This window comes from Culex quinquefasciatus, chromosome 3 (genome assembly GCF_015732765.1).
Source record: "Culex quinquefasciatus strain JHB chromosome 3, VPISU_Cqui_1.0_pri_paternal, whole genome shotgun sequence".
NCBI lineage: Eukaryota > Metazoa > Arthropoda > Insecta > Diptera > Culicidae > Culex > Culex quinquefasciatus.
In genome coordinates, this window is record NC_051863.1 from 176608147 (window position 1) to 176624304 (window position 16158).

General features: G+C 35.7%; 1 protein-coding gene and 1 non-coding gene across 2 annotated transcripts in view; both read right to left on the reverse strand.

Moving 5' to 3' along the window:
- LOC6049008 overlaps window positions 1–16068 on the reverse strand; it is a 51130-nt gene extending 35062 nt beyond the window's left edge. Inside the window, exon 1 of the mRNA XM_038265549.1 lies at window positions 15937–16068. The gene's annotated coding sequence lies outside the window, so the exon portion shown is untranslated. The remainder of the gene's footprint in view (window positions 1–15936) is intronic.
- LOC119770876 lies at window positions 11642–11805 on the reverse strand. Its single transcript, XR_005279035.1, has one exon. It is a non-coding gene; the product is annotated as a U1 spliceosomal RNA (small nuclear RNA).
- Window positions 16069–16158: the final 90 nt, after the last annotated feature.

Genomic DNA, 16158 nt, shown 5'->3' on the forward strand with positions numbered 1-16158 from the left:
GAAATACAATAGCTAATTGGACCCTTTAAAAAATTCTTGATTTGTATTAGTACTTGTTAAGAACAATCTTACGTGACTTAAAAAAGCAAAAAAAAAATAATAATTAAGATAGCTTTCAGTGTTGAACGTGAATTGGTAAAGAACATTTCTCGCTTAATTATTCAAGATATCCAATTTACATAGGAAACCCATGCCACATTGGTTGTTTTAAAAAAGTAACCTAAATTGAAAGTTTATTGAGAAATAAAATAAAACGAAGCATGAACATTGGTTTATGTGATTTTTACATTACCATTTCAAGATTATTTTAATATTTTTCATGTTCCTTGAAATTTTCGTGAAATTTGGTGTTTTAAAATTTGGGTCCCCGTGAAATTATCAATCTTGGAGCCTGACAAATCACTAAGCCTACACACAAAGTTAAAGAACGAGGGGATAGTCCTCACTAAAAGAAACGTGAGGAAAGTGCTATTTTGCGAGAGTATAATCTTCTCGCGTGTTCATTCGTTCATTGGAACAGTTCATCCTTTTGAGTGGCTAATATGGACAAATGAATGTCACTTACACACTAAAAAAATATGAAAGTTACACTTCACATAATTCGGAAACTGACAGAAAAATAGATCATGTAATCACAAATTTAACATAATATTACATCTCGTGAAACCTAATTATCATCAGAACCATTAAAAAATAGATTTGCAATAAAATGTGAGAAGCGTTTGAAAATCACCACAAATTTGATGTAATTTTATATCTCAGACGATGCACATAACTGGAGCATCACATTGAACAGAATATTCAATCATCTTACTCAATTTTACATTCAACGGATGGCAAATTTACCCACTTTCAACTGAGAAAATGGTTCCTCGCAGTGCAGCGTGCATAAACGTCAACGTCAGCCATTTTGAGTTGCAAAACAAAGCGAACGCTTCTCAAGCAGAACATTTATTTTTATTTACGGGTTTTAAAACCGTTTTCTAGTGTATTTCTAGTAAAATTTTGATAGAGATCACCGTGAAAATCTACCGGCAACCCTGAGCGCATTAGAATCGAAAAATTTAGGTCGCTGTGACCAGATTCAACTTGGCGGATTGAACTTTTTGCCTTCCTCACTGAGGTAAGGCTATAATCCTGCTCTAAAAATGAACTTTTTATTAAAAGCTCAAAGACCCACCTTCATGTATACATATCGACTCAGAATCGAAAACTGAACAAATGTCTGTGTGTGTGTATGTGTGTGTGTATGTGTGTGTGTATGTGTGTGTGTATGTGTGTGTGTATGTGTGTGTGTATGTATGTATGTGACCAAAATTCTCACTGAGTTTTCTCAGAACTGGCTGAACCGATTTTGACCAAACCAGTTGCATTCGACTTGGTTTAGGGTCCCATACATCGCTATTGAATTGTTTGAAGTTTCGATAACTAGTTCAAAAGTTATGTATAAAAATGTGTTTTCACATATATTCGGATCTCACTTAAATGTATGTAAACGATGTCCGGATCCATCATCCGACATATCGTTGGTTAGGTAATTGAAAGACCTTTCCAATGAGTCCACAACATTGAAGATCTGGCAACCCTGTCTCGAGTTATGACCACTTAAGTGATATATTTGTACTTTTTTGATGCCGGATCTCACTTTGATGTATGTAAACGATGTCCGGATCATCATCCGACCTATCGTTGGTTAGGTAATTGAAAGACCTTTCCAAAGAGTCCACAACGTTGAAGATCTGGCAATCCTGTCTCGAGTTATGACCACTTAAGTGATATATTTGTACTTTTTCGATGCCGGATCTCCCTTAAATGTATGTAAATAATGTCCGGATCCATCATCCGACATATCGTTGGTTAGGTAATTGAAAGACCTTTCTAACGAGTCCACAACATTGAAGATCTGGCAACCCTGTCTCGAGTTATGACCTCTTAAGTGATATATTTGTACTTTTTCGATGCCGGATCTCACTTAAATGTATGTAAACGATGTCCGGATCCATCATCTGACCAATCGTTGGTTAGGTAATTGAAAGAACTTTCTAACGAGTCCACTACATTGAAGATCTGGCAACCCTGTCTCGAGTTATGACCACTTAAGTGATATATTTGTGCTTTTTGGATGCCGGATCTCACTTAAATGTATGTAAACGATGTCCGGATCCATCATCCGACCTATCGTTGGATAGGTAATTGAAAGACCTTTCCAACGAGTCCACAACATTGAAGATCTGGCGATCCTGTCTCGAGTTATGACCACTTAAGTGATATATTTGTACTTTTTCGACGCCGGATCTCACTTAAATGGATGTAAACGATGTCCGGATCCATCATCTGACCAATCGTTGGTTAGGTAATTGAAAGACCTTTCTAACGAGTCCACAACATTGAAGATCTGGCAACCCTGTCTCGAGTTATGACCACTTTAGTGATATATTTGTACTTTTTTGTTGCCGGATCTCACTTAAATGTATGTCAACGATGTCCGGTTCCATCATCCGACCCATCGTTGGTTGGGTAATCAAAAGACCATTCCAACGAGTTCAAAACATTGAAGAACTGGCAACCCTGTATCGAGTTATTACCACTTAAATTATATCTGTGTACTTATTTTCTGGATCTAAAAAAATAGCTGAAGTATGTGTACAAACCACTCATATTACCCATTGTTGGTAAAAAGTGAGGAAGGCTCCAACCACATAGGTGGATTAAGTTAGTTTTATTTTTGAAATCAAACTTCTCGCCAAATCGAATCAAAATCGTCTCCGGAGGGCCGTTCAAACTGTCTTTTCAACAAGCAGTTTTTGGTGTTTATCTTAAGGTAGGATTGTTCTAATTGAAGTAGCTTCTTTACTAACTGTTTCATTCAACAGGATCCAAATGATAAACACTGTCAAATGCCCATCAGCATTGAGTGCCAGCAGGATCCGGAAGGGCAGTTTTCAAAATATTGGGACGCACCAAACCACTTCAAGAAATCGCATTAATTCTGGTGGAACAACATGAGACAAACGTGTAGTGAATCTGCGGTTGTAACTGCAGTCACCCCGCCCGCACGGGAGAAGTTCATGTGAAAAATTTGAAGAGGATTATCACGATCAGCGGCTTGGACCAACCAAGAGGAAGAAGCCAGCACCAGAGTCCTGCATGTAGTTGTTATCTTAAAAAGTTGCTGAGGCAAGATGAACATCACCTTTGGCGTTTCCCGGTGGAATGATCCGAAAGTGATTGTAAAATGTCAGATGATGTCAGTCTGAGGTTCGTTCATGGTGCCGTGATGAAATCTGACGATGTGAATTACAGTGACAAATGAAGATCAATGTTTTGTATTCATGCAAACATGGAAATAAACAATGATTTTTAATGTTATTTAGCTTGTGTGGAATTATTTAACTCATAACCTGGAAATCGTGCACTGCTATCTAAATCATCCCAGTGAAATTACGTCAATTTGAAATTTACATCAACGTAATTTTGATTCATGTAAAATTCAATGCGGCAGAAAGCTTCGGAAAGGTCGTGTAATTTTCAAATCGGATGGAATTTTGTGTCAAAAGGAACGCTCCAGTTATGTGCATCAAAGAAACAGAAAATTACACGATTTTTTTTAGGTGTGTAGTCACCGAACCATGGTGGCCCATACGGCAAAGGCACGGCTCAATTTGCCGAAGGTCTTGGATTCGAGTCTCGGTGCCGGTACTTTTTTGTTTTTTTTTTTTTTTGATAGATAACTTTTTTTTAAGATATACACATGAGTAAAGTACTCTCGGTAATTTTGAGATTTATCCTCTCAGTCCGCACACAGTACCATTTTACTCCCAAATCGTGCTCTTTATCCTCTCGTATGACGATGTCCAGTTCTGGGTGTAGTCATCGCCTAATTTTTAAAGCTATCGCAGTTTTAGTGAAAAAAGCTGTTATTTTTTTTTTAATTTTCGCGTCCAAGACAACTAAAATTGGTTGAAATGGTGACTTTTTGAAAAATGTGGTTTTTGCGAAAATAGACGAAAATGATCAATTTTTGAACCACCCTAACGTGGCGTAGGTCACCCTAATGGCAAAAAAACGGGTCTTATTATTTTGGCCAGAAACCTCCAAACAAAAGTTTTTTTTCGAATCTTGCTGTTTTCGTGGGGAATTGAGTTAAGAACGCCATTTGGTGCAGCTCACAATGCCTCATCTTTTGACCTTCACAGATCCCCAAAATTCGATTTCAATCCTGAGATATTCAATGAAATCCTTAAAAGCTCCGAAAATTTTTGTCACTTTTCATATGAAAGCAGTTCCAATCTTGTCGTGCTATCTTGTCACTCCCTGAAAATTGATGCAAGTGCGACAAAGGACAAAGGGATTTCAGGTCAGAACGCGTTTGACGCACGTACAAGTTAGACTACCGTAAACATTTGTAATTATAACTCGGGTCTCTACCAACCAACTTCAACCAAACTTCCGGACAATGCACAGAATGGTCAGCCAAACAAAACGTGTTTGTTATTGTTTACATTGCGCGCTTTCGTTTTTGTTTATTCAAGGTCAAACATTAAAACGCGTTTTCCTCGGAACGTCAAAATGGCGGGTGCGACAAGATAGCACGACGACGTCGATTTGGTTAAAAAAAAATGCAAATTTTCTAGGGAGGCTGGGACAAAAATTAAAATCTCAAATTTGTACAGCTCTATAGAACCTTCTAGAAAAACTTTAGAAATAAACTTTGCATACACCCAGAACTGGGCATCGGCATACGAGAGGATAAAGAGCACGATTCGGTAGTAAAATGGTACTGTGTGCGGACGGAGAGGATAAATCCCGAAATTACCGAGAGTACTTTACTCATGGTTCATTTTCCAAAAAAGTTCATCTATAAAAAAAAGTACCGGTACCGAGACTCGAACCCCAGACCTTCGGCATATTGAACCATGCCTTTGCCGTATGAGCCACCATGGCTCGGTAACTAAGTGGCGGTCGTTTGTCCATATAAGCCACTCATAGGATGAACTGTTCCAATGAACGAATGAACACGCGAGAGGACTATACTCTCGCAATATAGCACTTTCCTCACGTTTCTTTTCGTGAGGACTATCCCCTCGTTCTTTAACTTTGGGTGTAGGCCTTTAATTTTAAATCCATAAAAGGTTCTGGATTTGTTACCCAGTTAATTAAAAAAAATATTCAAAATCACTTTATTTTCTAAATAAGTAATATGTATGGAACGTGGACAATCGCCACACTCATGGTCACACTCATAAATCCCAATTTTAATTCTATATTTTATTCTTTTTGAAAATAAATATTTAAATGCCTCTTAATTTTGAAAGAGCAATTCCAGCCCAAAACAGGAATTTTTCAGGTACTTTTTTCTTGACCCTCTCCGATTTCAATGAAACTTTGTAGACATGTTATCCTACGCTTATATAAGCCATTTTTGTGTATATTGAGCCAGTTCCACACGATAATGACATTTGAGAAGGGCGTAAGTGTTTTAAATATTTTTGTAATTCGAAATTTAAATATTTCTGTATCTCGAAGCCGTTGCATCGTATCAAATAGTGGTCAAAGACAAACTTGTAGGAAATTTGACGGGCTTTTCGATAAAAATACACTGAAAGAAAAAAACACCCAACTTTTATGAGATTTTTTGATTTTTAAGTTTAAAAGTCAAATTTGAGGGGGAGCCCACGATTTTTTTTCGTTCAAAATTTTTGTGAAGATAGCCTAAGATGTTACAAAAAGACTCACGAAAAATGCAGGATGGAGCAACTCACCTAAAAAAATACAAAAATCATTTACTGAAACTGTTTTTTTGAAAAGTGCTCTAAACGTCAAAATTTTCAAAAACCAAATACGGGAATCGATTCTCCAGACAATTTTACATAAAAGTCTCCATATTGACTATTGTCCTAAGTCCAATCCTTGTAAAGTTACAGCGGTTTTAAAAATAAAAATGTAGAAAAAATAGGTTTTTTGATGGTTTTTGGCAATTTCTATATGACAGACTTAATTTTTCAGTCTCGTAAATATTTTTACCGGAAAGCTCGTCAAATTTCCCATAAGTTTGTCTTTGACAACATTTAAATTGGATGTATGAGCTTGCAGATATAAGCTAATTACATTGCCCATAATTGAAAACATCATATTTTTTCAGTGTAGTATAGTAACCTAGATAGTAAATTAGCTTATATCTGTAAGCCCATAGATCCAATTGAAATGTAGTCAAAGACAAACTTATGGGAAATTTGACGAGCTTTCCGGTAAAAATATTTACGAGACTGAAAAATCAAGTCTGTCATATAGAAATTGCCAAAAACCATCAAAAACCCTATTTTTTCTACATTTTTATTTTTAAAACCGCTGTAACTTAACAAGGATTGGACTTAGGACAATAGTCAATATGGAGACTTTTATGTAAAATTGTCTGGAGAATCGATTCCCGTATTCGGTTTTTGAAAATTTTGACGTTTAGAGCACTTTTCAAAAAAACAGTTGCTCCATCCTGCATTTTTCGTGAGTCTTTTTGTAACATCTTAGGCTATCTTCACAAAAATTTTGAACGAAAAAAAATCGTGGGCTCCCCCTCAAATTTGACTTTTAAACTTAAAAATCAAAAAATCTCATAAAAGTTGGGTGTTTTTTTCTTTCAGTGTATTTTTATCGAAAAGCCCGTCAAATTTCCTACAAGTTTGTCTTTGACCACTATTTGATACGATGCAACGGCTTCGAAATACAGAAATATTTAAATTCCGAATTACAAAAATATTTAAAACACTTACGCCCTTCTCAAATGTCATTATCGAGTGGAACTGGCTCCATATACACAAAAATGGCTTATATAAGCGAAGGATAACATGTCTACAAAGTTTCATTGAAATCGGAGAGGGTCGGGTACAACCGATTCCCTATTTGGCATGGAATTGCTCGAAACTGTTTGAGTTTTTTTTTTTCAATAGAACAAATTTTCTGAGATTACTGGGTTAAATTGGAAAATTCATATAAACTTAATATATTCATCAAAAGCTTCAAGAAACCAAATCAATCATTAAATATTCGAATAAAAATTAAGCAAACTCATTCACGCACACAACCACTCAGTCCAGTGCATCCATACAAGCTTTCTCGGCAGGGGAAAATCACCACCCCTTTTCCCTGAAATACAATTTGCCATCAAATGCACTTTAAAATACACACAACTCGATCTATTTAGTTCCCCAACCAGTCGGCTCGCCGTTCCAAGCTATTGATTTTCCGACGATGATTACAAACCGGCGATGATGCCAATGATGATGATGACGAGGACGATGATGGTGTGATACACAGGTTGGAAATATGGTCTACATAAAACTTCAACAAAATCGTTTGAACTATTCAGGCCACACACACACTACACGTACAAACTCACAAACACAATCGCAACTGAACAAAAAACTTTTTAAAACAGGTTGGCGATGATGGTTTTGTAAGGGTACCTGGTACAGAGCAGGTAATCGAGGGAATGAGGGGGAAAAAAGTGTTCGGCATTCAATTTATTCCATGTATTCCACCTCGGAATATTCATGCATCCATTAATATTTATGAAAATGAAATTGTAGGCACGACCGACGAGCAGCGCGCGTGTTTCATGTGCCAGCCACTTTTAAGAAGCAGTTTTCCAAGCCAGAGTAGTAGCTGTAGTAGGTATTATAGTATGGAAGACCTGCCAAAGTCGGTTGAGGTTAAGCTTGACGTCAATACAGAAATGTGTGAGCGGAGTTTGCGGCGAGGAAAGGGCAATTTTTGAATAATATTTTGCACTTTGAGTTCTGCTGAGTTCAGCAGCGAGTTGTGCAAGCGATGAAGGTTTTTGCACCAAATAACGAATTTATCGATTTGAACTTGAATGGGAGCTTTTCGAGTTGGTTTAATGACTTTTGGATGACGTGCGAAAACAAAAGTGTGATTAGTTATGCTAAACTAAGCTTCTTTCAAAGTAAAACACATGCAACACAAAAATACAAAAATACAAAAATACAAAAATACAAAAATACAAAAATACAAAAATACAAAAATACAAAAATACAAAAATACAAAAATACAAAAATACAAAAATACAAAAATACAAAAATACAAAAATACAAAAATACAAAAATACAAAAATATAAAAATACAAAAATACAAAAATACAAAAATACAAAAATACAAAAATACAAAAATACAAAAATACAAAAATACAAAAATACAAAAATACAAAAATACAAAAATACAAAAATACAAAAATACAAAAATAAGCATAAGCATAAGCATAAGCATAAGCATAGGTGCCCACCCGCAGTTGCTACTCCGTTATTGACCAGGACCTCCAGAAGTTACATCCACGAGCCGTGGAAGATAAGTGGGTGCTATCTTTCCTCGCTTCGCAACTTCTCAAAGGCCCCTATCATGCTGATCAATACCGGCGCCGGCCACGACCAGTGGTAGGGTCACGGGGAAGTTGATGGGAATGTTAGTCCGATACTTGAGTGATAGAGACCGCCCAATCGACTGCTTCTCCGACAAAGTATCACATGAGTTTTGAGGGGGTTAGTAGATGGGTATGAGGTCAGGATTCACGAGTGGCAGTGATGTGACCATGAGCATTTTGTTTATCGGTTGAAATTTTAAATCTTAGGCAGCCGGCTGCGGAAAGATAAATAATTGATTATTGAAAAAGTTTGTTTTAATCGAACGCGTGCCAACCGAGCAGTAGTGCTATGGGCTGGACTTATCAGTATATTTTTACTGTTGGTACAATTAAGATAACGCGAGCAAATGTCAAAAATAGTAGATGAGTTAATACTAAAGCTGCCAGTTGGAATAAATTATTACGATCAACGAATATAAACGAAAAGAAAACAGGACACCACGTAACCGATTGTAATGAAATTAAAACAATAACTTAAACGAACTTAACCGGCGGCGTGCCTTCCTATCAACGATGATAAAAGAAGGACTTATAAATTTAAAATATAAAAAGACTCCAAAAAATGCGTTGCATAGTAACCGCGAAGTCCCGCTACTCACAATCGAATCCGAAAGATAGCTATCTAGAATTTTAAATATAGTATTAATTCGACCGCGATCCTCCAGAAATTCTTCGTAAGCGTGCCTTCCGATCAACGGTGATGTAAGAAGGGCTTTATTCATTAAAATGATTTTATATCATAAGCCTTAAAACATATTCGTCGGCGTGCCTTCCGATCATCGATGATATAGAAAGGACTTAATCCAGCAATACGACTTGCTTGTCTCGAAAAAAAAGAATTCGGATCGTTTCTATCGAAAACTATGTAAAGAGGACAAAAATAAACTCATTGGCCAACGAACGCGTGAACTAAAAATAAAGAAAAAAGAAGAAGAAGAAACCAATCACCCCATGCACACAAACAACGACACAAAAGAGATGAAAACAACACGAATCAGAAGAAATCCAATCACCCCATGTACACAAATAGCGACACAAAAGAGATGGAAAATAACACGAAAGAACAGGACTGCGCGTCCACACAGGCACCGCACTACTGATGCCATTATTTAATTATAATGACCAATCACCCCATGTACACAAATAGCGACACAAAAGAGATGGAAAATAACACGAAAAAACAGGACTGAGCGTCCACACAGGCACCGCACTACTGATCAAATACAAAAATACAAAAATACAAAAATACAAAAATACAAAAATACAAAAATACAAAAATACAAAAATACAAAAATACAAAAATACAAAAATACAAAAATACAAAAATACAAAAATACAAAAATACAAAAATACAAAAATACAAAAATACAAAAATACAAAAATACAAAAATACAAAAATACAAAAATACAAAAATACAAAAACCAAAAATACAAAAATACAAAAATACAAAAATACAAAAATACAAAAATACAAAAATACAAAAATACAAAAATACAAAAATACAAAATACAAAAATACAAAAATACAAAAATACAAAAATACAAAAATACAAAAATACAAAAATACAAAAATACAAAAATACAAAAATACAAAAATACAAAAATACAAAAATACAAAAATACAAAAATACAAAAATACAAAAATACAAAAATACAAAAATACAAAAATACAAAAATACAAAAATACAAAAATACAAAAATACAAAAATACAAAAATACAAAAATACAAAAATACAAAAATACAAAAATTCATTCATTCATTCTTGAAACGGTAAAAACTCAATAAAATCAAACTTCTTCACAATAATTCCAATTCCTCCTCAGAGTCATGTGCTGTACTGCGTTCCATCTGGCTGCAGCTGGTTTATTTTATGAGCATTTCGATTATGATATTCATGATACGAGAAACTACACGATCGTAGCCGTATCGCATGTGAATGCAAATTACCGATCCACTCGGTCGGTTAGCCTATGTTTTCCAAGTTGGTATTCTTGCACCCCCTCCCCCTCTTCCTCCAGACGCTCGAGTCTTTTGAGTTGTTTGCTGAACAAGCTCTTCCCAAGCGCCCTTCTCCTCTTCGTGGTTGCTCAGTACTACACGGCGGAGGACTATTCATCGTTATATTCACACACAGCGAGTCAAACATCACATAATAGCAGCGAACAAAAAAAAAGAGAGTACAAAAGTCCGACTTTTCAAGAAAACCATCTGGTGAAAACCGACTTCGTAACTTCGTAATCGAAACTCGGTATAGAGTTGAAGTTCAGCCACATGGGGAGAGCTGGAAAGAGTTTCTTGGTTGGAGTTTTAAGCGGCTTACAGGCTCACAATTGTTTCTTCTCAATCAAGCCCGATGGTCAGACCGGCGAATAACCGGGGGTGGGGGTGGGATGGGAGAGGGAAGAATCTGACTTTGAATCCAGACTTTGAGCTTGATGAAGATGAAGACTGTTGTAGACAAGTCAGTCAGTTCGTCAAAGAAGAGTGGATCGAGAGAATGTATCACGTTTTCTGTTTTCAAACGATATTCCCATTCGAAAGGGGGGATTGTAATAAGCATCCGGAGAAATGTGCGCGCACTGGTGTGCGATGAAATTGTGAGAAATACAGTTAGAAATAAATAATGAGGCTTTGTGTGTAGAAAAATAATGTTGAGATAGGCTGTAGCATTGATTTAAAACTTACAAGAATCGTGTTCTTTTTTAATTTATTGTATGTTAAAAGAATCTGAGAACTTGTGATTTCCCTTAAAATCACAAGCCATGATTTTTTTTAAAAATGAATTGACTTCAATCTTCCCAGAAATCTTTCAGAAAATCCCCTTCCGATTCATTATCAACTCGAGAGAAAATCCAAACCCCCATCATCGTCGTCATCTGCAAGGCAAGAAAGAACACAGAATCCAAAAGACATCGGGCCGTGATAAACTCAGTTTTGATGATTCATTTCAGAGGGATATTTTTGCTGCGTTAAATATTCCACCACCCAACAATCTCATTCCGCCCGGCAACTGTGAGTGAATCCCAAGATTCGTATCATTCCTAGAATCTTCTCTCCCTCCCTTCCCAGAGCTCATGCTGCTGTGTCATGGTGCCGGGAGAGTAAGCAACTCTTTCTTTGAATCTTTTGAGTGTTTTTCTTTTAGTTAGTTTTCGCTGTTTTTTAGGAAGGGCTATTTCTTAATTAGATTTTTTTTTCAAAGATTAGGATCGGGATGTGCGCGTACGCACGTCCCGGCTACCAAAAATTGCGCATACGAGTTATTCACATGAGGAATAATCGCAGGGGTCAGCCCGACCGAAGTGCAATGGAAAGGCCTCGCCCTGGGGGAACCGCCTTCAGGATCACGGTAACCCCTATGCCAGGTAAGTATGCTTTGGCAATGCGACCGGCGAGCTCTAGACTGCGAGCGCGCATGGTGCGCTAGCGAGTGAAGAGCAAAGAGAGCAGTCAAAAGGAGAGAAAAAAGAGTGGAGTGAGATTGACCCTTTGGGGGACGTTGCTTGTGAAATGAATGATTGTTGAAAATTTATTTAATTTTATATCGGAACATTGATTTTTGAGACATACCTCATTTTCCAGGTTCACATGATGATGTTCAACTGCCTTCATTCAAGTTATGAGTGTCATTTCACAACCCAGTAAGGAATGTAGGGCCGATGTAGACGGTTCGACCTCCATCGGGCCTACAATAATCACAGGATTATGACAGTCACTCAAAACAAGGATCAAGGCAATTGAACAAATTAACCAGAATGAAATAGTGAAGTAAAGGATCCTAAGTAGGATCTTTTTTAACTATTTATCAATTTCCATTACTCTTTCTTTTCACAAGTTTTGTTAACAAATGAATAAGAATTGAGCTACCTTAGTGACATTTTCAAACTTACAGGTTATATCATGGTTCTGAAAACCCTCAAAGTGCCTAAATAGCCTTTTATGGTCTAGTGTTACTAGGGTAGAGAAATATTTATAACATTGAAAAATTTATTCACACCTTAATTACTACACCCTTACCAAAAATCCTGACTTTTTGAGTTTCAAATCCCACTTTTCATACGATTTTTCCAGTTCAACCCATATAACCATTTTTATGGTTGTAGTACCTGAACTCAAAAAATCGTATGAAAACTGGGATTTGGAACTCAAAAAATCATGATTTTTGGTAAGGGTGTAAGCTCGTGAAAAAGATGGATTTTCGACTTTTCACGAGCGTGGATGTGTTTAGATCTATGAATTTATAAAAAATAGTTCTTTTAAAAAAATCACATTTGTGTCAAATTGGGGATTTAAAATTTTAAATTTTACATCAACAATAATATCTCGAACCACAGTTTTAACTATTTTGTTGAATCTCAAGCATCAGGTAACTTTTTACAAAATTCAAAGTGTGAAACATTTATTTGCCTCCTCAGCTACACTCAACTAAAATAGGTGCCTGTTGCTCCAAAATTTGCAAAATAAATCCAGCTGTCAAATGCTTATGCGCCCTTTTTTAAATGTTGCTCCAGAACTTAGAACATAATGAAAAAATGTCGCCGGTAGCATCCCTATAACCAGTGTTGGTATTATCGCGCTCTCGCGAGAAAATTTTCTCTCTCTCGAGTTCTCGCCGCGAGTCTCGAGCTGCCGAGAGAAACTCACCGATTGCCCGTGCTCTCCTCCGCTCGCGAACGGGCTTTCTCGCGAGCCAGAATTGCCCGTTCGCGAGAAGTTGGACGTGTTAGAAACGAACAAAAAACAACACAGCGATTGAAGTTACACCTCTATCCCGCATAGTCATGAACTATATAACTACTTTATGACAAATAGTTACTCAACTATTTATCAAATGGTCTCTACTATTCATTAAATTGTAACCCAACTATATATGTACGATATATCAAACCATTAATTCCATTCCCAAAATAGTTTTGGTCGATTTTACTATATGAGAAATTAGTTGTTAGGCAGAAAACTATATGAGGTTTTCATACATATGTAAATATTTTTATAAACTTGGATTTTATGTCAAATAGTCATTGCCCAAAAATTGACTATTCCTATATAGTTTCTGAAAAACTACTTTACCGACACTACTTTGCCGACACTTTAAAAAAGACCGCAAAAATGAACCCTACAATTGTTGTGATAACTACTTCGGATATAATCAAATTTGATTTTAAGTTCTATCGATAGTTGGTGAATGTTTACCGCCATTATATGTGATGTTATTTACGTTGCTGCCGAACTGCTGCCGCCTTATCCGATTGATCTATATCTGTTGGTGGTTTTTCAGTGGTTTTGGTGACATGTTGTGTTAGAAGGAGCAAGCTCGGGGGCAAGTATTTTTCGATAAGTCCAAGTAGTCCAAACAACTGACTCATTTTATAGTGAACAGTAATAGTCCACCATGTAGTACACATATTTTTGGTGTATGGTAAGAACAGCATGCCTACTTTTTCTGGAATAGTGAAAGTCAATTTCATGAGCCCTCGTAACATTTTTCTTCTTTTGGGGAGTTTTCTGATAATCTGAGGAGAAGTGGGGGTGTTGAAGGTTCTCTATCATCCAGAGGAATCGACTGTGATCAATTTACTTGATAAAAGTTGAAATTTTTGTACCAATCGTTTAACATATAGTTGGATTATATAACAAACTGTAATTGTACTCCATACTGTTGAAATATTGTTTGAACTATTTGGACTTATAGAAATTTTTAATTCAAAATAGTATGGTGTATAGTAATTTTACTTCATGTAAGTTGACAAATTATTTGGATTATACAAACTTATCGAAAAAAATGTGGCCGCCATCAATTGTGTTCTACTATAGCATTTATAGTAGGTTTTTAGTTCTTACAGGTTCTGACTATAAAAATCTAAAATCTGTGGAATTTTGCTATATTGTTCTCAATAAAGTTGATAAATTGTTTGAACTATTTGGACTTGTACATTTTTTCGTTGAGTCACGTTGTCTAAACAATCCGAACTGTTTAGTGTAAGGTTATTGTACCCCAAATAGTTCAAAAATAGTTAGAATCATTAGATTTACTTCAATAAAAACGTCATCATTTGACGATCAGTTTCGTTATGGTTTTGTATAGTGCCGTAACTATATGATAATTGTTAAGTATGTGGTAACTACATCTCTTTTAGTAGTAATATAGTTTGGACTATTCCCCCGATGGTTTTTGATTATGCGGGTTCTAATAACAAGTTCTTCAAAAGTATGTTCAAATTTATTTTTACTTTCAGCTTAAAAAAATACAAATAATAGGGAGTTTTTAGGGTCATGTCATGTAATTAAATTGGTTTTGATCTTAAGGGACCATCCATAAACCACGTGGACAACTTAGGGGGGGGGGGGATATGGCGATTGTCCACGCTCCATACAAAAAAGTTTTTATTTGTATGGAATTTGTCCACGATGGGGGGGGGGGGGGGGGTTTGAGATTACAAAAAAGTGTCCACGTGGTTTGTGGATGGTCCCTAATAAAGAATGTTAATATTATGAAAAAATCTTGCTCATTATTTTTCTTCAAATGAAAAATTAAAGACAAATTCACAAATTATTACCATATTTTTACTATAATTATAAAGATCACTAATTTTAACAAAATTATTTACTTATTTTTCAATGTAAAGGTGCCTTCCACAAACTTTTTCCAAAAAAATGGCCACGTGGTTTATGAATGACCCATAAATTAAATTTGTTTGTTTGAAATTAACTTTACAGAAATTTTAATAATATGCACTGTTTTTGAGATGCTTTCACTACATGTTTGTGTTAAGGCTGGTCAAAATTGTATTTTAAGTTTTTGTCACTCGTGAGGTCCTTAAAATTCAAATTTCAAGCTAAATTTTTCTAAACAAAAGGATTAGAAAATGCTTCATACATCATTTCAGTCATGTTGCTAGCAAGACATGTGCAAAATATCAATGAACTGTTTTTTCGTCTCTTACTCTTCTATATTATCAAAATTCTTAATTTATAAGATGAATGAAAAGTTGTTATTTATTTGCATTAGTAAGCCATGACAAGGCATTCTGAATAATTTACATTCGATTTTACATTTTTGCTTTCAATTAGAATTTGAATTTTAGTCAATAATTATTGTTTTGTAACTAATTTTTGATAGGAAATTTTGAAGAAAAAGAGAGGGGGCGAGAAAAAAACTTGAATTAAAAACAATGGCTTTTATGAAAAAAAACATCTTTTGTATTTTAAAAAAAGTTTCAATGATTGTCCATTTCTATTTCTGATAATTACCTATACAATTTTTAAAGAAATTTTGATGATTGGACTTCTGTCTTTGGCAGAATTTTGAGCTAGATTTTGTGTGAAAATGCAACTCTTATATAAAAAAAATAGTTTTAAACTCATCATTTGATGTTTATCTAACCAAGTTAGAAATAATAATAAAATAAAAGGTTTAAAATTGTCAGGTTAAGTTCAAAAGAAATATAATTTATTCCAAAAGTTTAACAAATTTCAGTGCACTTCATCCTCTGATAATACTCACACAACTTCCCCGTTCCTAACGAGGCACCTTCCCGCTGCTTTCTGTAGTAGATGGCGGCCACTTCATCCTTGAAGACCACCTCCACCGCCCTAGCCCAGTTGACCAACACCTCCTCCGTCAGGGCTCCGTTGTTTTGAAAGTACAAATAGTAAACGATCTCCTCACTTAGCAGGTTCCGGCTGGATCGAGTGAGAAACTTCTTATCTCGCAGGTGGCTTGCCG